The sequence below is a fragment of the Castor canadensis genome, chromosome 2 (assembly GCF_047511655.1).
Source record: "Castor canadensis chromosome 2, mCasCan1.hap1v2, whole genome shotgun sequence".
Lineage (NCBI taxonomy): Eukaryota > Metazoa > Chordata > Mammalia > Rodentia > Castoridae > Castor > Castor canadensis.
The window spans coordinates 177,524,542-177,551,473 of NC_133387.1; the positions used below are offsets into that span (position 1 = coordinate 177,524,542).

General features: G+C 38.7%; 2 pseudogenes; both read left to right on the plus strand.

The window, feature by feature from the left end:
* The first annotated feature begins 349 nt into the window (after positions 1–349).
* On the plus strand, positions 350–22,750 carry LOC109677229 (von Willebrand factor A domain-containing protein 5A-like; annotated as a pseudogene).
* Positions 22,751–22,878: 128 nt separating this feature from the next.
* LOC109677240 (rab11 family-interacting protein 3 pseudogene) lies at positions 22,879–24,920 on the plus strand (annotated as a pseudogene).
* The last annotated feature ends 2,012 nt before the right edge of the window (positions 24,921–26,932 follow it).

A 26,932-nucleotide genomic window follows, 5' to 3' on the forward strand; every position in this document is an offset into this window, starting at 1 on the left:
CAGCATATTTGGTCTTAAATCTAGCCTGGTTCTTGCTTACTAATTTTGTGACTTTTCTTTGACCTCAGTTTACCTATATCTAAATTAAGAATAATATGTCATAAGAGTTGATCAGGAAATTAAACAGGACAATGTCATGGAAGCCCTGTGACATTTGCAGGCTAAGTAACTGTTATTTACTACTTCAATCTAGGCAAGGACAAAATACTCTTTTAATACACTGGCTTAATATGGCTATGAGCATTACCTAACACTAAGTAACTCATAGTTTGGGAACATGTTTAGTAACTACCCCTGGGCTCCAGTGAAATTTGCTGAATTTTGCTGAGGTACAAAAATCACACATATGATGGAGAAGATTGGCAACCATTGCCGAAATGCCTACTGCATCCCTCAGATCCCACATGTAAGTAAGTTTCCAAACCACTGAAAACACTGTACAGTATGAATTATGTTAGTATATGATGCTAGTGGTGTACAAGAGCAAATTAGTCACATTGCTATTGGTTCTAAAACAATATAAAGGTGATTTTCACCAGAAAAAATCCTGTAAAATACCACATGAAAATGATACTGTTGCAGACTTAGATTTTATTTTTGACCATCTGGAAATAATTTTTGTTTGTTACTGTTATTTACATGTTATTTTTAAAATATTAAACATTAAATCTTATTTCCATTTCTAGACCCACTACCAGAGAAATTCATTCATGTGAAAGTCATGTGGAAATAGGAATGATAATACAAATAACATTTTAGAGACACACCCATAATAAAAATAGTTATAGTTTTCATATAATATCAAACTGAAATTCAAATATTGCCATAGTTAACAGAACTTGAATTTAAGGTCTTAGTTCCAAGTTCAGATTATGATTTTTGATGGTGTGGCTTTAATTTTTAATTTTTCTCATCTCATTTTAAAGAGGCAGGAAGCTTTCCTGGCAGTAGTGACCTCAATCCTCACTATTCAGTCAAAATTTATCATTCCTAATGGGACACTTTTGAGAGCAAAATGCAGTATTAATAATTAAAACAGAAAAAGAGGAATAAAATAATAATGTATATACCTCATGATTGAATTGTCTTTTCTTATACACTGTCTATTTGTGTCCCACAAATCTGTATTGTGTCATTCACTCCTGTATTTGTGCTCTGCAAGCTTGTGGGATGTGCCTATAATTATAGTTGGTATATAGTAGATACCCACTAAATGTTTGCTTTTTATTAACTGAGATAATACTTAACTTACCAAACTACTGTATAGATGAAACGCGATGATATTATTGAAAGATTTTGAGATATGTGATGATGCTATCATTATATTTATTATGGGATTCCCATGCGAGAAAATTTAGAAACTTACCTGCATCAAGATAAAAGTCACGTGTTTTAAACTTTCAAGATCACTAAGGGAGTCAAGATAAGGCCAGGAAATATAGGACTGACAACTTGTGAAATATTACATTTTAAGAAAAGATAAGGAAAAGGAGCCATTTAAGAAAAAAATGTGTTCATTCTTCAAAGAATCATGACAATGTTTTGTACATATCTTTTTCTCATAAATATTACTATTTTCTCCTCATCAAGGAGTCCATACAACATATTTTTATTCCTAAGCAACTTGGGGATGCTCTGTATGTGATAGGTGATGAATTAAATAGTAGTGAACAAAATGAACTAATAAAGGAATTCATCCTTGCAGGTTGTGTTAGAGACTAAATGGAAGGAATGGCCCTAGCCATCACATCAAGACAGTAGGAAGCCTAAGTGGTGATTCCACCATTAATCCTTTACCCCAGGTCTTTAGAGTGAGGAAGAAAAGTAAAACTTGAGAAACAAGGAAAACGGTTATGAACACCTACATGGTCAAAACAAGTTAAACTTTTTTTCTCCTTTTGTCTTCATTATTTTCTATTGGGTTGTGGGGCTTTGCATCCTAAAATCTCTCTTCCCTAGAAGCCATGGAATTTTAAGTTCTCTAGATGTAGACCACAAGTGGTCTCATTTTTCATTAAGAATTACACAGAAAGAAGATACTCACCATGTGATGGTTTTCTGATCACTTAAGGTGATTTCCTCAGAGTTAGCAGAAATGAAATGATTGCTTTTTGTGGGATTTTAAATGGTTTCACAGTCCCTCTGGAACCTCATGAATCATATCTTTTGGACTCTGGGAGCAGGATCCTCTGGATATAGGGAACAATTAAATGCTGACTGCTGAGAGAATTTCAGAGTTACAAAATAGCACACAGTAGTCAAGATAATCAAGGAATCAAGAATCAAAAAACTGGTAAATCCCTCTTGAAGACCTAATTTTTCTATCTTTGGTAGACAACTCATTAATTCCTTTTTCTTTCTTGAAAATTCAGAGATTTGGCCTGCCATGTCTGTCACTTTTTTCAGATTTTGCATAATTTCTTATCTCTCATTGGTTTTGTCCAATCAACCACAACCTAGTCACAAGGTTAAACAAGTTTAAGTCCTTATTGTGAATAAACACGGATCAATATTTATGCTAGTATGGAAAGAAGGTGAGAACCAATATTGGGTAATGACTAACAACACAAAGTCACAAGGACAGGATTTTGTTTGGAGATATCTAATCTGAAGTAGCTTCTATTTGTTCTCTGTTATACTACAGTCATATACCAAATAAGGATGCTTCTGTCAGTAACTGACCGGCACACATCTCTAATGGTTCCATAAGAGTATCACAGAGCTGAAAAATCCCATTACCTAGGGAAGAGGATAACATCACAGCACAATGCATCATGTGTCTGTGGTATAAATAAACCTACTACACTGCCAGTTATTTGTAGGTATACCATACACAATTATGTAAGGTACATAATTCTTGATAGTGAAAACAAGCCATTGTTATTGGTTCATGTACTTACTATAGTACACTTATATTGCTAGTTTAGGGCATACTCCTTCTGCTTATAAAATAAGAAACTTACTGGCAGTTTCGTCCTTCCATGTTGTGCCAGCACTACCTTACACATGTAGTGTTGCTGTGTCTCTTGATTGCAACAAGAACCCAGGTGGAGTGACTGGTATATACTCCCTGGGTCCCTATAAGTACACTGTCTGATGTTCTCACCATGAAGAAATTACGTAAGAAGACATTTTTCATAATAGTTCCAGTGATTAAGCAACACATGGTAGTATTTTAACTTCTTTAAGCACTGTTCACTGATAGATATTTTCATAAACAGTTGTTTGTTTATTGAATATCTCCTTCTCTTACAATGTGGGCTGTCGGGGGTAATAGTTTTTATCTGTCTTGCTTACTGATACAAAGCCAATTTGGAAGTCCAATAAATATAATTTAACTAAAAGAATGAATTACATATTTCTTTTTCAAAAGTTTAGTCCTTTGTGTCATTAAATATTTCACATAAAAATAGTGAAATTATTCTCTGCTTAAGCAAAATATGAATAATCACATAAATAAAATGTGTTGGTCTATATCTATAGTTCCTTAAGGAAGGTTGTGGTTGTCAGGACTCATCTAGTCCTGGGCATATGAGTAGGCACATGAATGCGATTATGTTCAGCTTGTGCTGTGCAGGGTACACTTCACAATGGTCCAGAGCTGTTTCCAATGCATTAGGGCCCATAACTAGGATAAAACTCGCCTGAAGAATTTCTAGATAAAAGAATCATCAGGTAAATCATAACCTGTAATTATAAATAGGTTATATTATGCATACATATATATAAATGCATCTCTTTGTACAATGTATGTTCAATATTATGATAAAATCTGTGAGATATGTTTAGAATAGACTATTTTAAACAGAGATCAGATTATTAATATTGGAATATCTTGGACAGAGACAACAAATAGTGCTATATATCAATTCTGAGCCCCAAAAGAAAAGTCACAAGGGAATGAGAAGATCACACAACTTCTTGCTTGGGATTCTGTGAATATCATGATCAAAGTGATTAACAACAAAGGCTTGTGGTATAATTAAAACAGAAGGAACAATACAGATATCTGTCTTCATTGACTAAATGAATGCTATTGGTGAGGCCCTCATCTAAGAACTCTACACATATTAATTTGCATGTGCTATGCAGGTATTAGGGTAAGAATGTTTTCTGATGCCAGAGAGACATATTGATATTTGGATGGGTGACTATGACTATGTCCCTCTGCTCATGCTGTGTCTTTTCCACAGAAAACCTATGTCAGCATGAAGTGCTCCTCTGGCTTACTCACTGGCCAAGAGGAGCCAGGTAAGACTGACTGATGACCCTGAATCACCACATGGCATCATTGGTACCTAGTATAACCCCTGGGATAGAGATGGCAATTATTAAAGTTTGTTTTTCTGCTGATCTAGCCCCTGTGGCACTGAAAAGCATCTCTGTAACCTTGTCCATCCATGAGTTTGTGGCTAGCATGTCTGCAACTTAAAACTATGAGAAATGAGGAGAAAGTCCCTTTGGAGGTCTTTGTTTTCTCCAAAGATGAAGACCCTGCTATCTATAGCTTTGAGGCCTTAGTGGATGGAAAGAAAATTGTGGTAGAATTGCAGGAAAGGATGAAGGAACTAATGATAAGTACCTTCCCTCCACTTCTTCTAACTGCTATTTGTCTAAAATAATTTGGAATGAGGAGGATGAATTAGAGTCATTCAAATTGGAGCTGTGAACTTGATAAAGACCCATCACTGTTCTTCCTCATCAGTTCTTTCTTTCTGTACTACTTGTCTCTTCACTTAATGTTATAGTTCTTTCTAACCCCTCATTCTGTTCTTGTTAGGTCTACAGAAACTATGAATATCCCTCTCCCAGGGCGATCAGGCCTACTTATTGGATGAGGATGACTGCTGTGTGGATATCCTCCATTGCAATGTGGGGAACCTTCAGTCTGGGTCAAAGATGGCATTCACACTGAGATATGTGCAGGAGCTGCCCCTGGAATCAGATGAGGTACTGTGCTATGTGCTCCAAGCTATCTTGCATCCTAGATACCGTCTCTCTTGTGAGTGCCTCTCTTTAATGCTTACTGATGGTAGCATAATGTTGGAAATCCTCTTTGGTCTATGGATGTGCTAAAAAATGTTGAAAAGTAGAATAGAACTAAGGTAACATCTTGTAGAACCATCTAGGGACAGCTTCCTGAATATGGATACTCCTACAGTTCCTTTGGTGGACTTGCCTTACACATTTAGCATGGATGCCAAGATCAACTTCCAGCATGTTATTGAGAAGGTCCAATCCAACTGTCCCTTGCATCCTACTGTGTACCACGGAAATGATAAGACTTCTGCTCAGGTAATCAATAAGAGGTATTATTATTTCCAGTACCCCTGTTCCTTGGGTCTTGACCTGGTACTCATCCAACCCTTCCCAGCTCCTTCTCACTTTCCTTGCTAACCCAGAGGGAGTTGTACCATGTTTCTTCCCTACCCTGTTTAAGGTACACTCTTCTATCTCCTCTTTGTTCCTGATTATGGTTATTGTGGAAGAAGCCTGCAGGCTTCAGCTCTAACCTCAGACTCAGTAATCAAACAGTGACAGTTGTAATATAGCTCCTTTCCTGGTCTCCACTCAGGTTTCCTTGGCTGAAGGACACAAATTTGATTGGGACATGGAACTCCTGATTTACTATGGTGAGGTGCACAGCCCCAGTGTAGCTGTGGAGATGGAGATGCCTGACATGAAGCCAGGTATTGTTTCTTGCTTTGTAGTCACTTCCTAGGAGGCAACTCTCTGTCAAATATTGTCACTTTTCTCTCCCTCCTAGTAAGAGATAAAACATACTGAAATGAAATACTAAAATAGTTTATATTTCAGCATATAAAAATGGTTACACTTAATGACATTAAGTAGATTATTAAATAATTGGGGAAAAGAACATGAACAAATAATTCATAAGGGAAAATAAAACCTGTTACACAAATGTACCAATAATCAGCCGTAACAGAAATGCAAATGAGAATGATCATGTTTCATTTTTACCTTCAAAAGAAATCAAAGAGTTCTAAATTGATGACCCCTCATGGATTAAGTAGAAGAGTAAATGTGGAACTCTCATAGATGTTCCACGCAAAAGAAAAAAAAAAAAAGCAACAACTTTGCTATCAATCTTTAGATGAGACATTTGGGTATATGTGCCAAAATAAGTGTGTGTTTTGTTAATTTGATCTTTTTGATTCTTAATAAGGAAATAAACCTAAATATAAGTAAAAATGTGGACTGGATATCTCCTGATATTTCAATAATATCAAGTATTAGTAAACAATTAAAATGTCTTAAAGGGACAAAATTCACTATGACATCAGTTACTTGATGACTTATTATGCAGCTACAAAAATAGCATATTTTTACAGATTTAAATAATTTTGGGAAAAGACCACCAAAGAATGGTAATTGAGAGAAAAGTAAATTATACAAGGAGACCAACACTACAAAATAAGTTATGCATTAGGAAAACTTCTGAAGCACAAAATGTATGCTGGTAATAATTGTGATTAGACTAAGACAAAGTTTAGATAATTAATTTCTTTTCATTCAATAACATTTACCAATCAATTCATCACACCTACATGTAATCTCACTTGTCATTCAAATGGTGCGTTTTCTCACTACTTAGTACAGTGCCAGTCATGTATAAACAGCTGTCTTTCAACATGAAAGGAATCTACGTACAACATTAAAAAATACTTCCTTTCCACTGTGCATCAAAATTACTGAATTGTGTGAACATTATTTTTCATTATTATGCTAGCATATTTGCTGTGGGATAGTTACTTTTTTAAGTAGATGTTTGATTTGGGAACTATCCAATGGATAAATGATTACCCTGAGCTTTATTCAGCAGTCATACTGAATCCCAGGGCTATACAGAATTTAAAACAATCATTGTGAAATCACTTCCTTGTAAAAATAGGATAATTGAATTTAATGTGCCCTATCATAATCTCTGAACTGTAAAATTACAACTTATATTACACACCCATTATCATTTTATTACAATTTCAGTATCAGTGCATCAATTCCCACATCTATTTTCACTTCCTCCTTAAAATAACGTCACAATTATGACAAATTGTCCACCTACAACAGGTTTCTTATCTCCCTCACTCCATCATTTGAATAAGGTGTTGATGTTCAACATGAATCCCAGGGTCTCCCTTTTTTGGGGGTTGTGGCGGACTGCTTTGGAAAAGTTGGAATTACAATGTGTGTACAAATGCTTATAAATGCTCCTGTGATTTGTCAGTTTAGGATTTATTTACACAAACCCTGAATGGCAAATCACACTTATAATGCCAGCACTCAGAGGATGAGACAGGCAGATCATGGTTGGATGCCAGTCTGGGATATACAATGAGTTCTAGGCCAGCCTGAGCTACATGAAAGACTCTGCAGTGGCCCAAGTGCTAAGAGTAATGCTTAGCAAGTGTGAGGCCCTGAGTTCAAGCCCCAGTGCCACAAAAAAAAGAATTATGTGTGTGAGCATCTTTTTTCAAAGACAAAATTAAAGACTTGAAAAGTTAGCCATGTGATAAATTTCTCATTGACTTGTCTTGAAAAGAAAGTTTAACTCTGCACATAAGTTTATGTGTTTCTTTGGGCAAATGCTGGAAAATGTTCACCTGATGTGTCTCACTCATTTTCTGGGCTGCCAGAAAATCAACATCCAGAGACACTACTGTCATTATTACTCATTGCTGCTAACCCCTACTCTCTTTCTTCTTTTTCATGTCTGTCTGTTCTACTTCTGTCTCTTATGTTTATAACTCACTTCCAGCTCTTTGTGAGCAGATAGTCAATGAGGATCAAACACAAAATTTTTTATTTGAGTTTTCCCAGCTCAGTAGTGACCTATTCACTACTCAAGTTTACTACAATTGATTTTGGGGAAGTTTAGTATACTTGAGTTCCCTTCTGTCTAATAGGTGATTGTCCTTTCCATGTAGGTAGTTTGATGGGAGCTCCATCTTCAATGGTGAGTTTCTATCCAGATATTCCAGAAGTGGAAACATCAATGAACTGTGGAGAATTTGTCTTCCTCATGGACTGCTCTTATAGTATGCAGTACATCCTGAGCTGCCAGGGTATGGCTCAGGTAGGAATAGAGGCTGAAAGGTAAAACCAGCTTCTTTCCTTTTCATGAGCCACATGCTTCCGTGCATATGAATCTGAGGGGCAAATTAGGGTCCATTTGGAGCCATAGGGCTGTTTCCATCTAAGCAACAACACGTGTGATCACTCTAAAGCTAGCCTTGGAAATAAAGGTGGCATAAAGCAGGGTGATGGGCCACAGGTTCAAGAGTTAGGTTTGGTGTCTGTGTGTCCCTGAGAGTCCTCCCACTCTGTCTCATCCAATCTCACTTTCAGGAACCACTAACTCTGCTGCTGAAGAGTTTGCCTGTAGACTGTTATTTCAACATCTGTGCATTTCGATCTTCCTATGAGGCATTCTTTCTATAAGTTTCTAAAAAGGCCATGAAAAGTTCAAAAAGATTCATTTTTAAAATGGGACCACATTGTTAAAGAGTTTAGTGCAGCATTGACCTGGGAATTGAGCATGTCAGTTAGATTAAATGAGAATAATTATAAGAATGGGGAATATGGAGCTACCCTCATGTAACCAGGGGTGCTTTTTCTCTCGTGGAGAATGTGAAGTACAGTCAGAAAACAATGAAGAAGGGAGTGGAGAGAGTTACATTTATGTCTTCAGATTGAGGAGGTACCAAAATTTTGAAATCACTCTGGAACATTTATAGGGGAGCTTCCATCCCAGGCCACACCCTTCAGGTAAGAACTGCAACAGTGCTGGGCACAGTGACTCAAACTATAATCCTAGCTACTCAGCAGGTGTAGATTGTGGTTCAAGGACATCCCAGGCAAAAAAGTTAGTGGACCCCACCTCAACCAATAAAAGCTGGGCATGGTGGTGTGCAACTGTCGTACCAGTTATTCAGGAAATGGAAATAGGTGGATAGCTATCTGAGTTAATGTAGACATAAATATGACAAAAATAACCAAGCCAAAACAGGCCTTGAGTTCAAATCCCAGTACCATAAGAATTGCAACAGAGCTAAGAGAAGGGCCACAGAGAGTGAAATCTCTGTTCCGTAGTCTGTGCTTCTGATTTTCATTGTGGAATTGGAGAAATATCTCCTTCCTTAATTCCATGAGGCAGACAATGAAAATTCTTCAGTGAGATGTTACAAAACCCTTAGATGAAGCAAGTGTGGGGAGTGGCTTAAAATTCTCAGGGATCTGAACAGACCCATGACAATATGGTACCAGTGAGGGTGGAACGTGAGTGATCTGACTCCTGTTTCAAGATGTATCAGAGTTTCTGTGATGAAACAGTTGGACTCTTCAAAGGTGAATTCTGGTACCTTACAAGGAACAAGAGAGGATCAATGAGAGTTTTCTTTCCTTAAACAGGTTTATGTATTCACAGATGGAGATGTATGTGATACATTGCCTGTAACTGATGAAGTTAAGTTAAACAGCAATAAACAGAGGTATGAAGAGAGTATTATTTCAAGTGCAGTCACCTTGGCATGTGATAGCAGGGTTTACATTGCTTACAGAAGACAGATGATTGAAAATTTTTAGTTTTATCAGCTGTCTGATTTTTTCTTTTCTTTTTTTTTATAGTTGTGCTGGGTGGTGGTACATTGGGACACTTAAAAAAGTTATTACAATATTAGTTCTTCATAGTATTGCTGTATTTGTAAGAACTTTTGTATTTGTATTTGTATTAGGACTAACTATATTCCTCCACATATGAAAGAAAGCATGCAGCTTTGGCCTTCTGAACCTGGCTAACTTCACTGAAGATGATGTTCTCCAGTTCCATGTATTTACCTGCAAATGGCTGAATAAGTTTCCATTATATATAAATACCACATTTTCTTATTCCATTCATCAGTAGTGAGACAGCTTGGCTATTTCCATAACATGGTTATTGTAAATAGTGTTGCAATAAACATGTGTGTGCAGGTGCCTCTGGAGTAACTTGAGTCACATTCCTTTGGGTATATCCCTAGGAGTGGGATTGCTGGATCATATGGCAGATCTATGTTTAGATTTTTAAGAAGCCTCTATATTGTTTTCCAGAGTGGTTGCACTAGCATGCATTCCCACCAGCAGTGTATAAGGGTTCCTTTTTCCCCAAATCCTTGCCAGCACCTGTTGTTGTGATATTTCTGATGATAGCTATTCTAACAGGGGTGAGGTGGAATCTTAGTGTGGTTTTGATTTACATTTCCTCTATGGCCAGAGATGGTGAGCATTTTTTCATGTGTTTTTTGGCCATTTGAATTTTTTCTTTTGAAAAATTTCTGTTTAGTTCAGTTGCCCATTTCTTTATTGGTTCATTGCTTTTTGGGGAATTTGGTTTTTTGAGCTCCCTGTGTACTCTGTGTATTCTGGTTAGCAGTCCTTTGTCTGATGTGTAGCTGGCAAGTATTTTATCCCACTCTGTGGGTGGTCTCTTCAGTTTAGAGACCATTTGTTTTGTTGTGAAGAAATTTTTAATTTTATATACTTCCACTTGTCCATCCTTTCTCTTAGTTGTTGAGCTGCTGGGGTTCTATTGAGGCAGTCCTTGCCTATACCTATTACTTCCAGAGTATGCCCAGCTCTTTCCTGTACTAACTTCAGAGTTTCAGGTCTGATATTAAGGTCCTTGATCCATTTTGAGTTAATACCAGTACAGGGTGATAGACATGGATCTAGTTTCAGATTTTGCAGGCAGCTAACCACTTTTACCAGCAACATTTCTTGAAGAGGCTGTCTTTTCTCCACTGTATATTTTTGGCACCCTTGTCAAAAATAAGGTGGGCATAGCTATGTGGATTCATATCTGAGTTCTCCATTCTGTTCCACTGGTCTTCATGTCTGTTTTTGTGCTGGTACCATGCTGTTTTTATTGCTATTGTTTTGTAACATAGTCGGGTATTGTGATACCTCTAGCATTGCTGTTTTTGCTGAGTATTGCCTTAGCTATTTTCAGTCTCTTGTATTTACAAATGAACTTTAAGGTAGATTTTTCAATCTCTGTGATGAATGTGATTGGTATTTTGATGGGAATTGCATTAAATATGTAGATTGCTTTTGGTAGTGTAGCCATTTTTACTACTATGTTGATTCTACCAATCCATGAGCATGGGAAATCTCTCCACGTTCTGTAGTCTTCCTCCTTCTTCAAGGGCTTGTAGTTCTCCTTATAGAGGTCACTCACATCCTTTGTTAAGTTTACTCTTAGGTATTTGATTTTTTTGAGGCTATTGTAAATGGAATTGTATCTATATATTCTTTCTCAGTTTGTTCATTGTTAGTGTATAGAAAAGGTAATGATTTTTGTAAACTGATTTTGTATCCTGCCACATTGCTGAAGCTGTTTATGGCATCTAGGAGTTTTTGTGTTGGGTTTTTTTGGGTCTTTAAGACATGGGATCATGTACTTTGCAAATAGAGATATTTTGACAGTTTCTTTTCCTATATGTATTCCTTTTATTTCTTCTTCTTGTCTCATTGCTCTGGCTCGGAACTCCAGGACCATGTTGAGTAGGAGTGGGGATGGTACGCACCCTTGTCTCATTCCCAATTTTAGGGGAAATGGTTTCAGTTTTTCTGTACTAAGTATGATGCTGGCTATATGTTTGTCATATATAGCTTTTACAATGTTGAGGTACATTCCTTCTATTCCTAGTTTTCTTAAAGCTTTTATCATGAAGTGGTGTTGAATCTTGTCGAAGGCTTTTTTTGCATCTATTGAGATGATCAAATGGTTTTTGTCTTTGCTTCTATTAATGCGCTGTATTACATTTATAGATTTGCGTATGTTGAGCCACTGCTGCATCCCTGGGATGAAGCCAACTTGGCAGTAGTGAATGATCTTTCTGATTCATTGTTGGATTCGGTTTGCCATTATTTTTGAGGATTTTTGCACTGATGTTCATTAAGGAGATTGGCCTGTAGTTCTCCTTTTTGGAGATGTCTTTGTCTGGTTTAGGGATGAGTGTAATACTGGCTTCATAGAATGATTTAGACAGTGTTCCTTCCCTTTCTGTTACATGGAAAAGTTTAAGGAGAGTTGGTATTAGTTCTTCATTAAAGGTCTGATAGAATTCAGCTGAGAATCTGTCAGGTCCTGGACTTTTCTTTTCTGGGAGACTCTTTATTGCTGCTTCAATTTCATTTTGTGTTATAGATCTTTTCCGGTGATTAATATCCTCTTGGTTCAATTTTGGATGATCTTAAGTATCTAGAAAATTTTCCATTTCTTCAATATTTTCAAATTTATTGGAATTAAGGCTCTGAAAATAGTCTCTGATGATTTCTTGGATTTTTCTGGCATTTGTTGTTATCACCCCTTTCGCATTTCTGATTTAACTAATTTTGGTTTTTTCTCTCCTCATTATAGTCAGATTTACAAGGGGTCTGTCAATCTTGTTTATTTTATCAAAGAACCAGGTTTTTGTTTTGTTGATTCTTTGTGTGGTTTTTTGTTTGTTTGTTTCTACCTCATTCATTTTGGTCCTTATTTTTATTATTTCTCTCCTTTTGCTTGTTTTGGGATTTGCTTGTTCTTGTTTTTCTAGGAGTTTGAGATGTAGCATTAGGTCATTGATTTGAGATCTTTCTTTCCTTTGAATATATGCACTTATGGCTATAAACTTTCCTCTTAGGACTGCCTTTGCTGTGTCCATAGGTTCGGGTAGATCACATTTTCATCTTCATTAACTTCCAGGAAACTTTTAATTTCCTCTTTTATTTCATCAATGGTCCACTGATCATTGAGCAATGTGTTGTTCAGCTTCCAATTGTTTGCATGTTTTCTGCTGTTGTTTTTGTTGTTCAGCTCTAGTTTTAATGCATTGTGATCAGGTAGAACACATGGGATTATTTCTATTTTCTTATATTTGCTGAGGCTTGCTTTGTGCCCTAAGATATAATCAATTTTGGAGAAAGTTCCAGGGGCTGCTGTGCAGAAGTTGGATGAAATATATTTACTTTCTTTGGTTGTGCAGAAGTTTTTTGATTTGATACAACCCATTTGTCAACTCTTTGAGTCTTACGTTTTGAGCTATTAGAATACTATTCAGAATATCTTTGTCTTTGTCTATATTTCCAAGTGTTTCCCCAATGTTTTTCTCTAATGGTATCAGATTTTAAGGTCTTACATTAATATATTTGGTCCATTTTGAGTTTATTTGTGTACATTGTTAGAGACAGGGATCTGGTTTCAGTCTTCTTTATGTGGATATACAGTTATCTTGACACCATTTGGTAAAGAAGCTCTCTTTTTTTCCAATGTGTATTTTTTTATGTCTTTGTCAAAAATTAGACAGCTGTACCTATTTGGGCTAATTTCTGGATCTTCTATTCTATTCCACTGGTCTCCTTGTCTGATTTTGTGACAGCACTAAGCTGCTTATATTACTATTGCTCTCTAGTGAAGTTTGAAGTCAGATTTTGTGATACCACTAGCATTCTTCTTCTTCAGGATAGCATTAGCTATTCAGGGTCTTTTTGTGTCTCCCAATAAATATCATGATGTTTTTTCCAATTTATGTGAAGGTCATTAGAATTTTAGTGAGAATTGTATTGAATGTGTACACCACTTTCATTGATATTGTTTTTTAAACAATATTGGTTCTGCCAATGCATGAACATGGGAGGTCTTTCCATCATCTAATGTCTTCTACTATTTCTGTTTTTAACATATTAGAGTTTTCATTATAAAGTTCTTTAGCATCTTTGGTTATATTTATGCTATGGTATTTTTTAAAGGTATTGTGAATGGAATTGCTTTCTTGACTTATTTTTCAGTGAGTTCATTCTCAGTGTAAAGGAAAGCTACTGATTTTTGTGAGTTGATTTAATATCCTGCCACTTTGCTTTAAGTGTTTATCAAATCTAAGAGTTTTCTCATGGAGTCTTTAGAGCCTTTTAAATATAGAATCAAATCATCTGCAAGCAGGGATAATTTGGCTTCTTCCCTATTTGAATCTCTTTTTACTTCCTTCTCTTATCTTATTGCTCTGACTAGTAACTGAAGCACCACATTGAATAAAAGGGTGGTATAGGAGACACAATTTTCTCCTTGCTGCTTTTAAAGGAAGTGCTTTAAGTTTTTCTCCATTTGATATATAGGTCTATAGGTCTGTCATCTATCGTGTATAAAGTGTTCAGAAATGAATGTTTTATTCCTAGTTTCTTCAGGGCTTTTATTGTGAAAGGAGATTAAGTTTCTCCAGACTGTTTCTGCATCTGTGAGATGATTATGGGGTTCTTGTCCTTGCTTCAGTGTATCTACTGTATTACGTCTATTGATTTGCATACATTGAATCATCCTTGCATTCCTGGATTGAAACCAACTTGATCATGATGTAAGATCAACATGTTGTTGCATTTTATTTTCAAGTATTTTTATTTAGGACTTTTCATCTCTGTTCTTCAAGAGAATTGGGCCTATAGTTTTCTTTTTATTCTTATGGTCTTATACAGTTTTTGATAACAAGATAATACTGGCTCCATAGAATGGGATTGCAAGTGTTTTTTCCCTTTGTGTTTTGTGGAATATTTTGAGGAGTGCTGGCATTAGTTCTTTAAATGTCTTATAGAATTCAACAGTTACCCATCAGGTCCGGGCATTTCTTTCTGGGAAGTTTTTATTAGTATTTCAATTTCTTTACTTATTATTTATTTGTTTAAGTTCATTGTTCAATTTTGTTAGGTTATATATGCCTAGAAATTTATCCATTTCTTCTATGTGTTCCAAATTATTGGAATTCAAGTCTTCAAAATATTCCTTAGTGGTCCAATGTATTTCAGTACTATCTGTTGTAATGTTGACTTTCTTCAACTCTGATTTTGTTTATATGTGTCTTCTTTCTTTTGGTTAATATGGCTAAGGTTTTTCAATATTGTTTATAGTTTGAAAGAACCAATTATTTCATTAACCTTTTGTATTGTTTTTAGTTTACATTTTGTTCATTTCTGCTCTGATCTTTATATTTAATGCTTATATGAATTTGAGTTTGAATGGGCCTTGTTTTTCTATGACCTTGAGGTACATTGTTAGATTATTTATTTGACATCTCTCTAATGCTTTATTATAGGCATTTGTAGCTTAGAACCACTTTCTTATATCCCACAAATAAATTTTGGGTTACTTTTCATTTGCTTCTAAGAATTTGCAGTACTGGGTACTGGGGTTTGAATTCAGGTCCTCACACTTGCTAGGCAGGCACTGTACCAATTGAGCCACTACACCAGTGGAATTTCTTTAATTTCCCCCTTATTTCTTCAATGACCTAATGGTTCACTTTTCATGTGTTTCTACATTTCTTTAATTTCTTCTCCAGTTGATATCTGCTTTTATTTTACTCTGTTCTGATAAAAATAAAAGGGATTATTTCAATTTTTTTATGTTTGTTGAGATTTTCCTCATGTCCTAAATACCTATTTTGGAAAAAGTTCATGGGCTCCTGAGAAGAATGTGTACTGTGCATCATCTGTTGGGTGGAATATTCCACAGGTGTCTTGTCTGTTAGGTCCATTTGAAATATAGTTTCCTGTAATTCTGTAGCTTCCAGACAGTGCATGGAACAGAATGTCTGCATGTACTAAATCTTGACACATGACCACATGCTGGAAAGAAAGGAGAAGTTTTACCATATCTATATGTTTTACTGGTTCCCAAACCTCTTTCTGATTAGACTGCAAATCTGTTCTGTTATGAGTCCAATGGTTAGTTGTATTTTCTGAGTGGTACTTTCTGTATTTTGTCTTCACTTCTTCCGTCTGCCTTAACACTTCCTCCAGACCATTTTTTGAAGGGCTCTCTCTTTCAAACCCCTCTGATTTGTGTGTTTAAGAAAAATCCCATGTATTTCCTTTTGCCTAGGCATTGTCCTCTGAAGCTGTCCACTCTGTGTTTTGTGCTAGGCTCTTTTTCTGAAGAGGAAGGAGACACGTACCTTTCTTTTTAAAGCTTAGTTTCTATCTGTTCACTACTGAATCTTTGGCACTGTCCTGCCATCACCCACATGAAAAACTGACTTTTGTACTGGTGATCTTGGTCACTTCCCCAGAGCTGCGTGAGGCACATACCCTTACTCCACTATCTTAGCCAGAACCTTTCAAAAGATTTTTATTTCTACATTGGTTTTGTATTCAATGACTTCATTTATTATAGATTCTAACGCCAATGATATAATTTAGGTTCTTTTAGATTTTCTATGGATAATCATGTTTGCAAATAATGTTAGCATTACTTTTTCTGTTTTGAGCTTAGTTTTATTTTTCTTCTTTTCTGAATTGTCCTGGAGAGGTTCTTTTATACACACCTTAATAGAAATGGTCATAACTGGCATCCTTCTCTTATTTTGGACTTCAAAGAGAACATGTTCACTATTATATTCTTAAGTGTAGTACTTTCAGTGTTGTTCTGTAGTTATCCTTAATGAGATTAAGAAATCCCCTTTCTTTTTAATTTTGAAATTTCTCTTTCTTTGTTGTTGTTTGAATAAAATGAACAGTTGCTGGTTTCAATCAAATGCATTGTATGAATATCTTGAGATGAGTGTAAGATTTTATGCTTAACTTTTTTTTTGAGGCAGAGTCTCCTTACATAATCCAGGCTGGCCTTGAACTAATTAATGATCCTTTAACCTCAACCTCCTGAGTGCTAGGATTGCAAGGATATGTCATCATGCCAGCTTGTTACCCTTTATTCTTTAGTGTGTGAATTACAATGATATTGTTAAAACAGAACAATCTTGAATCTTCATAATAAATCTAAATTTGTTGTGATGTATTAAAACCTGTCCTTTATTTTTAGATTTGGTTGGCTAATAAATACGTTTTCATAAAAAATAATGTCATGAATTTCCTTATACTATCATATCAGGTTTATACTGGCATCATTAAGCGAGCTTGAAAAATTGCCCTTTATCTTATTCTTTGAAAGATTTTCTTCCTTCACTGCTTGCTAGAAGTAGAAAGTAGGCTCTCTGGACCTAGAAAATTATGTGTGTGTTGTGGGGAGTTTTTTAACCACTCCTATTTTTATGTATTCTACTTTTAATAGGAGTTTGGATAAGTCACCTAAATTTTCAAATTTTCTAAAATTAAATTATATTTAAAACTGCCTTGCAAAGTCATAAAATGTGGTAGAATCTATAGTGATATTACATCTTCATCCATTATTTGTGCTTATTATATTTCTTTCCTTTATCTCAAAGCTTTCTTGATTTTACTAACCTTTAAAAAGGACATGTTTTTGGATTTCACTGTTGTATGATTTTTTTTGTTAATATCTACTGCTATCCTTATCCCTTTTTTCCCCTTAGGTCCTTGGATTTATTCACTTTTTTCTAACATCTTGAGATTCATGCTTAGGTAGACAATTTTCAGACTTCTCTTTTGTTTCCAGTGTGCTTTTTAACATATCTATAGCCTAAACCTAAATTTGGATTCATAATTTTTCATTGAGCTATACTTAAGTGTACTTCTTAATTATTGTTCATTTCCTTTTTAAGGCTAGATTATTCACAGGAATCTTACACAATTTCCTAGTAGTACAGGCAATTAGCTTTATAATTACTTACCTTACAATCCACCCCAATTACGGTAATCTCCATTCAATCTATACAAATGATTTTCTGCAAGTTCCCTCAGCAAGAGAGGAGGACAATGTACCTATAGGCCACAGCAACAATATAGATTCTAGCAAGTAATCAGCAGGCAGGCATTGCCTGCTATGACAGCCATAAGAGTACGTCATGAGGATGTGAGGAGAGGATCCCATGTTAGGGTGGGGCCTTTAAAATTTACATTAAGAACATCAATGTCCTTCTTAAGTCCTGAGACATTGATGTCAGCCTCTTTGTTTCCAGTGAGGCCAGGGACATATGCCTAGTTATATAACATACAGTCACCTGTCTAAAGGTCCTGTCACAAAGCTTTTACCTACAAGGGGCATTTTATATTCCTGTTAGTTATTTGATATTTTATATGGAACATAGAAATTCTTTGACTTTCTTTCTCTTCCCCCAGAGAGGTCCTTACTCTTTGCTTCTGATGGTGACTGAATACAAGCTGATAGTCATCATCCAATTAGTATCTGATGAAATTCAATCATTGTGATGGCTGGTATATTTCTAATTCAGTTCTCCCTCTTGAGTGTACTCATACAAGAGTCTATCAAGAAACATGAGAGGTTGTCATAGACATCTGCCTTTCAAAAGTAGAGACCACTGCTTTCATCCCTCATATCTGTGAAATGACTTAGCCATGCAGTCATCTATTTTGTGCTTAATACTTTGCTTCAAAGAGGAAATGGTCACCAGATGCCAAGCGAATTGCTTTTGGCTGCCCTCTCCCACAAGGTCTCAGTTTATACATTCTTATTGTCTTGCTGTCCTTTCTCTTTTCAAAAAAATTGTTAAAGGTCTGTATATAGCTTTTCTAGTTCTCTCTAGCTAAGAAAATGTCACTTTAGCATTTTGTGAGCCAAACTAGCATAGGAGGTTTTATTTTAAAACAGAAACTAAAGTCATAACATATTAAGAAGTTAGAGATACAAGTTCTAAATTTTTGCTTGCTAGATGATTGGAAAAAATCAACTAACCACCCTAAGACTTTGTATCTTAAGTTGAAAATGCTGACACTCATACTATTTATCTTGTAGGCTTATTGTGAGAGATAAATGAATAAAGCTCCATAAATCATCAGGAATTGCACTTGATATAAACATAAGTTGATATAAAATTTTGTTATTCTTATAATTATTATTTATCATCCACATGAAGCACTTAGGTGAGTTCTAGGCATATAATCAGCCATCAATAAAATTTTTTCATTTTTTGTTTTGTACATTAAAAAAACTTTTCAAAATATACATACAAGTATTTTAAAGCATAGGCTATAGTTGAAAGACATGTTGGAAATTTTTTAAAAATTTTGTATCAGGTTGCTGGCAGACTTTGTTCTTTAGGGAGAATGACTCCTTTTAGGACACTGCAATTAAATTCTGGTCTTTGTCCTTACAAGCACAGTGCATTAATCATAATGCTGATGTCACTAGATATGGGGATGATGAGTTGCACTGTCCCAAATCAAAAGACAATGATACCTGAGCCAAGATTTCAGTGTAAGAATTTATAATGAAAACTGTTTCTATCTTACCTTCTGAAAATGCTTGACTATTACTGTCAAACTGTCTCTGAACAGACAGTTCTATTTGGAAAAGGAATTTGTGCTTGAGAAGCTGGTTTGTGCACATGTACTTGAGCAGCGTGAGTACTTTCCAGTTAGGAGAGCACTAGACAGACTTCTCCATCCTGAAAACAGCCTTTCAGGGTAAGGACAGTGTAAGGATAGTATCAAGCAGACACTGACACTGGTGATAATTTCTGTCTTTTCATTGATATTTTGGGGAGGAATTTTGTGGTCAGACTGAGCACTGACCCAATGTCGTCTCTGCCACTGAGTAAGAATATGATCATGGGCAGATTTTCTAAAATATTCTGGACTCCTGATCTTCTTCTACAAAAGGAAGCATAAGACTTCTTTTTATCAAGCTGTATCACTAATTTAAGACATTTATTGTGTCTCTTAAAATCTAGACTATACTCAATGAATGGTACCATGAAACTCTTTGTCAGAAAGACTACCTTCATGTTTCTTTCACTGTTCTTTGTTAATTTGATAATTCTAGTCATAAGCAATTCTCTAAACTCCTTTTCACAATTGCAGATGTTTTATACTTGGTATTGGAGAAGGTGCCTCCACCAGCTTAATAAAAGGCATTGCCAAGGTATCAAGGGGCACTTCAGAATTATAACAGGCAAGAACAAGATGCAGTTCAAGGTGAGGGAGAGTCAATTTGTTCAATGGTGGAAAATTCAGACCAAGTAAGAGACAGGGTGAGGACACTACTGTGAAATCAGAAACCTACCTTATTGGAATATCTTCCCTTGTCCCCTTGGCTTGGGATATATATTTTAGTGGGGCCACTTTTTGCATTATAGCAAAGGGATCTGGTGTAGTAGGTGAAGAATGAAATTTGTCTGGAAGAACTGGAAGTCCAGAAATGAGATGCTAAAAGAGATTGTAGCTTTTGTATTTAAGAGCAGAGACTGAGAAACTAACAGCTTTGGCTGTGACAATTGAGACTCTAGGTCTCTGCTTCAGGACCACTTCTGGTACTATAGCTCATCCTCCATAAAATAATACAAATGAAAAGAGAAAGAAAATGCATGCATGACAGATCTAACAGCTTAGAACAGGAAGCAAATTGATTTTCCATTTTATTAGTATGCAAAAGAAGACATCTCTGGTTATATTTCTAAGCTCTTCTTTCCCAGTCAGTGCCATTTCTTTTCTAATTCCCTTCACCAGGGATGTCCCAAATATATCCTTTCCTCAAATTTTGTTTTCAAATCTCTCAGATTTAGCTTTATTGTATATAAAATATGAAAACTAGTGGTCAACTCCCTATATAAGATTAATAATTAGGCATAACATGTATTATGACACAGAGCCACTCATACATAATAAATATTCAGTTAATAGTAGCTATCATTGTCATTCATATTTGCTTATAGTTGTTCTGTTCTCTTTCCTTCATTAGACTATTAGGTCCCTGAAGCATTCCCTACAATCTGTGGTAAAAGATATCAGTCTGAACTAGGATTTGCTTCCTTCTCTGTCTGCCCTATGATTTCCCCAGAACAAACTGTCATCTTTAGCGGTGCATTAATTTTCTTGACTCTGCATTCATTTTTCCTATAAACACTGTTTCTTTCTAACCTACTCAAGCCTTAACTTCTTTCCTCTCACTTTTTCTTCGCTTTTCTATCCTGAACACTTAAGAGCCCCATTAACTGGCATGTGGTAGTTTTTCTGTTGGTATCAGGATTTTTGTTAATTTTGTTTTTTATCAGTTTCACCATTCACCATCTTGCTATAAAGTCCTTTATCCGGCAAAAAGACTTGGGCCCCGAAGAAACCCCAGAAAATGATAAAGAGGATGTGTTCAGTATTAGCATTGAGTCTGGAGTCATGAGCTCATTCACTGTTTTCATTATTATAAACAAGGAGCTCAACCAGTCAGATCAGGGGCCCCTGGCCATCAGGGATATTCCAATGCAAACAATGCGTGGTTCCTTGTGTCTAGTGCCAAGTGGAGAGGGAAGTGGTGAGTTTTATCCCATTCATACTCATGTAAAATAAGGTGTCCTAATTAACTGAGCATATTATCAAAAGTAAAATGTGAGGAGGGATTTGATCAAAGTGTGTTATATGCATATATGGAAAGATCACAGTGAAACTCCTTTCTATAATTAATATATGCAAATAAAAATATAGAAAGAAAATCAGGAAAAAGAAAGGAAAATGTGTAATGTTATTAAGTTGTACTATTTTCCTTGTCTTCCCACATCTAGTATTTCTGGCTAGTGCTACACATTTTTGTCTCAAGGAAATAGAATTTGTCCCATTGGCAGAGAGATTTAATATGGGGGAGTGGAGAAAACAAAGAAATACCAAAATGTAAAAAGTGCCTGTGAACATTGAATAATAAAACATTTTAAATCTGAAAGGTATTGATCTGTGTCAGGATTAGATGGTTCATGACCATGCACAACTGATGAATGCAATGGCCTGAGACTGGGAGTGGTACAAGAGAGGATTTGAGGAAAATGTGAAGATTAGAAAGAGCCACTGGGGACTCTGGGAAAGTGGAATGTCCAGAGAGAAACAAAATCATTTGTCAAGGAGTACCCAGGGTCCAGTTTAGTTCCGGGTACCTTCACTTTTTACTAGGACCAGTCTACTAAAGAGAACTTCTGCCTGTGATTCATGTCAGCAGAATTTAGCAGCTTTGCCACAACAATGATCAAACACAGGGTTGGTTTAATTTCAGTCTTGGGATTTTTGTCAGATGAATGTGATGAACACAAATTAGAGATATTGATTTAAGAGCTTGGTAAGAGTGTGCAAAAGTGTCAGACCTGACACATACTGTGAATAGAGAATATATTGAAGATGGAAGGAAAGAGATGTACAGAAAAAAATGGAGGAATCAGGACTAATTTGTCAGCATAAGGTTAAAGTTCAAGTGAAAGGAATCTCAGAATATAAAGATTTTCTTTCAGGTTAAATGGAATAATTCTGCATTACAACAAGATCCTCACAACTTGGAGTGGGGTTGAAGTAGAATAGAGCCGAAGGTAAGAAGTTTGCTTTAGGATGTTGGATCAACTGTCTACAAGGGTCCTGGAGTCTCTCAAGATTGCAGACCTAGGAATGGAGTGAAAGTCTGTGGTATACCTAAGAATTTCACGGGAGTGACAAAGACGTCAAAAGCTCATAGTAGAGAGGACATGTGGAAAGTCACCCAGGTGCATGTAGGAAGAATAATGATCTGGGACCAAGGAGGTTGACAAGTCCACCTCAAACCTGTGTCCTCGGAGTGCAGTACCTTGGTCAATAACCATTCAAGTGGGACAGAGGAAAACAGTTTTCAGAGGAGGATAAATTCGTTTTAAGAATTCATTGGATGGGCTCAACACCGATTCTCTTGCCTCATCCTCTGCCCCATGCCTGCCGCGCCGCCGGGCTGGGGGTCGCTGAGGCGCTGCGCGAAGATGGGCGAGGGCAGAATGGGCCTGAGCGCCTGCAGGAGCAGCCCAGGCACCCCGCACACGCCCGCCGCCTCTTCCTGAGCGCCATTGTCTGCTGATCTTGCCACCCGCTGCACCCCTAGCTCGGCTGGCGCTGAGGTGTGGAGCTTGGCCGGCCGTCTTCTCCCGCGGGCCTCAAAGAACCGTGCCCAAAGCCCACGCGGGATCGCAGGGCCCCAGGAGCGCGATGCACTGCGCCGCTGGCCGGAAGACCCCAGAGGCCAAGAAGCCAGAAGCACAGTGGAGCTGGACAGAGGAGCCCGACCGGCGGTGCAGCTGGCTCCTGCAGCCTGAGGAGTCCAGTGCGCCGCGCTAACAGCCAGAAAAGCCCAAAGCAAGGTGAAGCTGCCCCTGGACCCTGAGGAAGTTCATTCGTTGTCCTGCTGGCCGGAAGAGTCAGACTCACGGTGCAGCTGGCCCCAGGAGCCCAAGGAGCTTTGCTGCTGGCCCAAAGTACCCGAGGCTTGAGACCTTGTGCGTGGCCTGTTTCCAGGGCACTAACTAGAGCGTGCCTGGAGAGCGCCCACGGGCGAGCCCAAGGAGGCTGGGCCACCCTTGGACCTGAGCCCAGCACTGATGCTGCCCAGCAAGGCAGGCCAGTAGGATTGGCTCATGTCTCCGAGCCATGTTTGATGCTCTAGACCCGGATGGGGACAGCTTTGTCCGCATATAGGACTTCATCCAGTTTGTCATGGTCCAAGATCAGACCAGGTGAGGACTTCATTCAGTACTTGTATCCCAGTGGGCTCTGTGTGATTAGTTGCAAAGACTTCCAGCAAGGGATCATGGCCACAGAAATGAAGATCCTGACAGCCAGCTATACAGTGTGACACCTGCCCAGGATGAGGACTCCTTGCCTGTGCTGTATAGTTTGATGAGTTAGTCACCTATGAGGCCATCGAGGTGACAGACAGTGCATACATAGGCTCCAAGAGCAACTACAGTGAGTGTGAGACCTTCATAGGGGAGGACACCAGCATCCTTGTGCACCCTGACCTGCAGCCTGAGGGGGATGCTAACAGTGCAGTTGGATCAGCTGTGCCCTCTGAGTGCCTGGACATCGTGAAGGAGTGTGACTGTGGTGCACTGCTAATGCTTGCTAAAAGATCTCCTCCTCACAGTGAAATTGTCATCATGGTGATTGGCAGTGAGGAGCATTTTAAGGATTATGGTGAAAGCAGTGAAGTGGAACTGACCCCAGAGACCTTCTGTAATGGGGAGCAGGACTGTAATGACCACTCTTTTCTCACCCCTGGTCCAGCCAAGCAGTGCTACAGCAGGAAGGTGGTAAGGTACCTGCACAACTCAGGGGCCCTGACCATGGAGGCTCTGGAAGACCCTCCCCCCGAGCCTGTGGAAGGCCAGGAAGAGGAAATTGATGACAAAGTCATCTTCCTGGAGAGGTGAGTGTCACAGCTGGAGAAGGACAGCATGGCATCCAGGGAGCAGTATGGCAGGCTGAGTCAGGAGACCCTCCAGATGGTGCACAGAGCCAACCCCCTGAAGGAGCAACTGAAGGAGCAGGAGCTAAGTGCCCAGGAGATGGTCCTGGCAGAAGCCAAGAAGTAGAAGGAGCTCTTGTGCAAGATAGAGCATGAGAAGAGCATTGGGACTGAGAACCTGCAGGCCAGACTGCAGCAGCTGGATAAGGAGAATAGAGAGCTACAGTCCTGCACACAATGTCTGAAGGCCAACATCAAGCACCTGGAGAAGGAGAAACAGAAGTTGCTGGATGAGGTTGAAGAGATGATGCTGGGGCTCAATGAAGAGCAGGAAAATAAGGGGACAGGCTGAGCCATAAACAGCATCAGTTCCAAAGGGACAAGGAGACAACCCAGTAGCCTATTGAGGACCTCCACGAGCATCTGGAGCACTTGCACCTCCTCAGACTGGAGTTGGAGTAGAGGCAGGGTCGCAGGTAACTTGGGCTTGAAGGAGTTCAACAGCTGTGCCCTGGAGAGCAAGCTGGATCAGGACCACTGCAACTTGAATAAGCAGAATGATGAACTGAATGGGCAGATCATCACCTTCAGTATCCAGGGCACCAAGAGCCTCTTCCCCAAGGTCTTCTCCAAGTCTCTAGCTGCAGAGGTCAGCTCTGTCTCTCATGACAAGCTCATGGAAGCAATTCAGAAGCAGGAAGAGATCAACTTCCACCTTCAGGACTACATTGACAGGTTCATTGTGGCCATTATGCAGACCAACCAGTCCATCCTTGAGGTCAAGTAGGACAACAAAGCCCAGCCTAGATTTGTCCAAGACTCCACTAGTGCCCCAGAGTGGCTCTGTCTCACCACAAGGAGCCAAGACCAGCAGAGCCCACAGTCAACCAAGCCCAGGGTGTGCAGGGTTTTGTGCAATTAGACTGGGTGAATGAAGATGGGAGGCTGCAGAGGACAGTAAGAAGGGAAGAAGGAGCCACAGCAGGAAAGGAGTGCAGCTAGGTCTGCTGTTGACTCTGACCTTCAGGGAGTCAGGGCCTCTTGCCCTAAGTGTCCCAGCCAACAACACTCACATCTGCTCAGCTGTGACATGCTCTCAAACCTGTGTGCAGTCTCAAGCATGGGTGAGCTGTGACCTCTCCATGGAAGACCGTCTTCCTGTCATATAGCCCTGTTGGGAAGAGGGAGAAAACAGGTCCCTGCCAAGACTGCAGTTGACAACTCAGACTCCCTGATACAGCATCACGTATGCCTGGCCATGCCCTGATAGAGTGAGAGCCCTGGGCCCTTGTCATGTGGCAGTGCAGGAAGGACAGAAGGCAAGACTGGTGCATGTGGGGACTAACTAGGAACTGCAGGCCCCAGCTTTCCCAGAGCCCTTCAGGCTGTCATCCAGACAGGTGGCCTTTGGTCTAGCTTTGGACCCAGGGCCTCTAAGACACTCATCCATTCCCATGGTGTGATCCTCCCTTTAGTACCCTCATGGGCTTTGACCTTCCTGTTGGGGACTGGGGCAGGAGACAATCAATTCCCATTTCTTTGAACAGAGGACTTGAGATGCTGACTGCGTAGAACTCACTCTCTGGATGGGTGGACACTGTTGGCCCCTCTGCCTCCATGTGCAGGTGCTGCTTTTCCACAAGTGTAACCTGCCCTGGCCACCTACAGTCCAGGTGGTGCAAAGTGCCTGTCACAGCCCAGGGTGTAGTTCACACTTTCCAGGCCTCTGGAACCAAGTTTTTTCTGGGCATCTACTCAAAATTGTTGCATGTCCAGAGGGTGAGTTTTTCAGGAAGATGGACGGGAGAGGCTCTACACAGACCCAGCAGGCTCTATACAGATCCAGGAGCAGAGGAGGCCTTGCTGCCTCTGCACTGCTCCATGATGGTTTCACCTGAAGGCTGCTGTGCCTGCCTGAGCCTGGGCACTGGCCAGGAGCCTATGGGAGGCCCTGGGTAAGCTGACACCCTGCTGCAGACTTCACTACCCGTGTGTATGTGTGCATATGCATGAGTGCACACAAGTGTGAGTGTATGTGGGTTTGTGTCCATACATGCTGCCTGGATGTGTCGCTTCACCCTCCCCTGACCCATCTTCTATACCTCAATTCATGATGTTGTCTCACATTGTACATTTTGGGAAAAGCCTTGGGTGTAAATCAATGTAAACTTGGAGGAGAGATTTTTATCATGTAGAGTAGGTATTAGATCAAGGGCAAACACAACACAGGGATTGGACTTTGATCACATGATAAAGTGAGAGTACACAAGAGAGGTATGAGGATAGGTAAGACACCCAAAAAACTAGGTAGCATTTGTTGCCTCAATGCAGAGAAACTAATGATACTTTAAAGTGACAGAGGCCAATAGGAGAAGGGGACCAGGAACTAGAGGAAAGGTTAGTTCAAAAAGAATTAATTTAGAAGGTAACACACATGTACAGGAAAGCAATGCGAGTCAACTCCCTGTATAGCTATCCTTATCTCAACTAGCAAAAACCCTTAGTCCTTACTATTATTGCTTGTACTCTGTCTTCAACAAAATTAGAGATAAGGGCAAAATAGTTTCTGCCTGGTAGAGAGGGGGTAGGGAGGGAGAGGGAGGACCAGGGGTGTAAGGGAGGGGGCGGGGGGAAGGAGGGAGAAATGACCCAAACATTGTATGCACATATGAATAAAAGAAAATAAAATAAAGTTAATAAGAATAAAAAAAATCAGTGTAAACTTGAATGAGAGATTTTTCATCATGTAGAGTAGGTATTGTTCATAGATTGAAGTTTGATCAATTCTTAATACTCTCC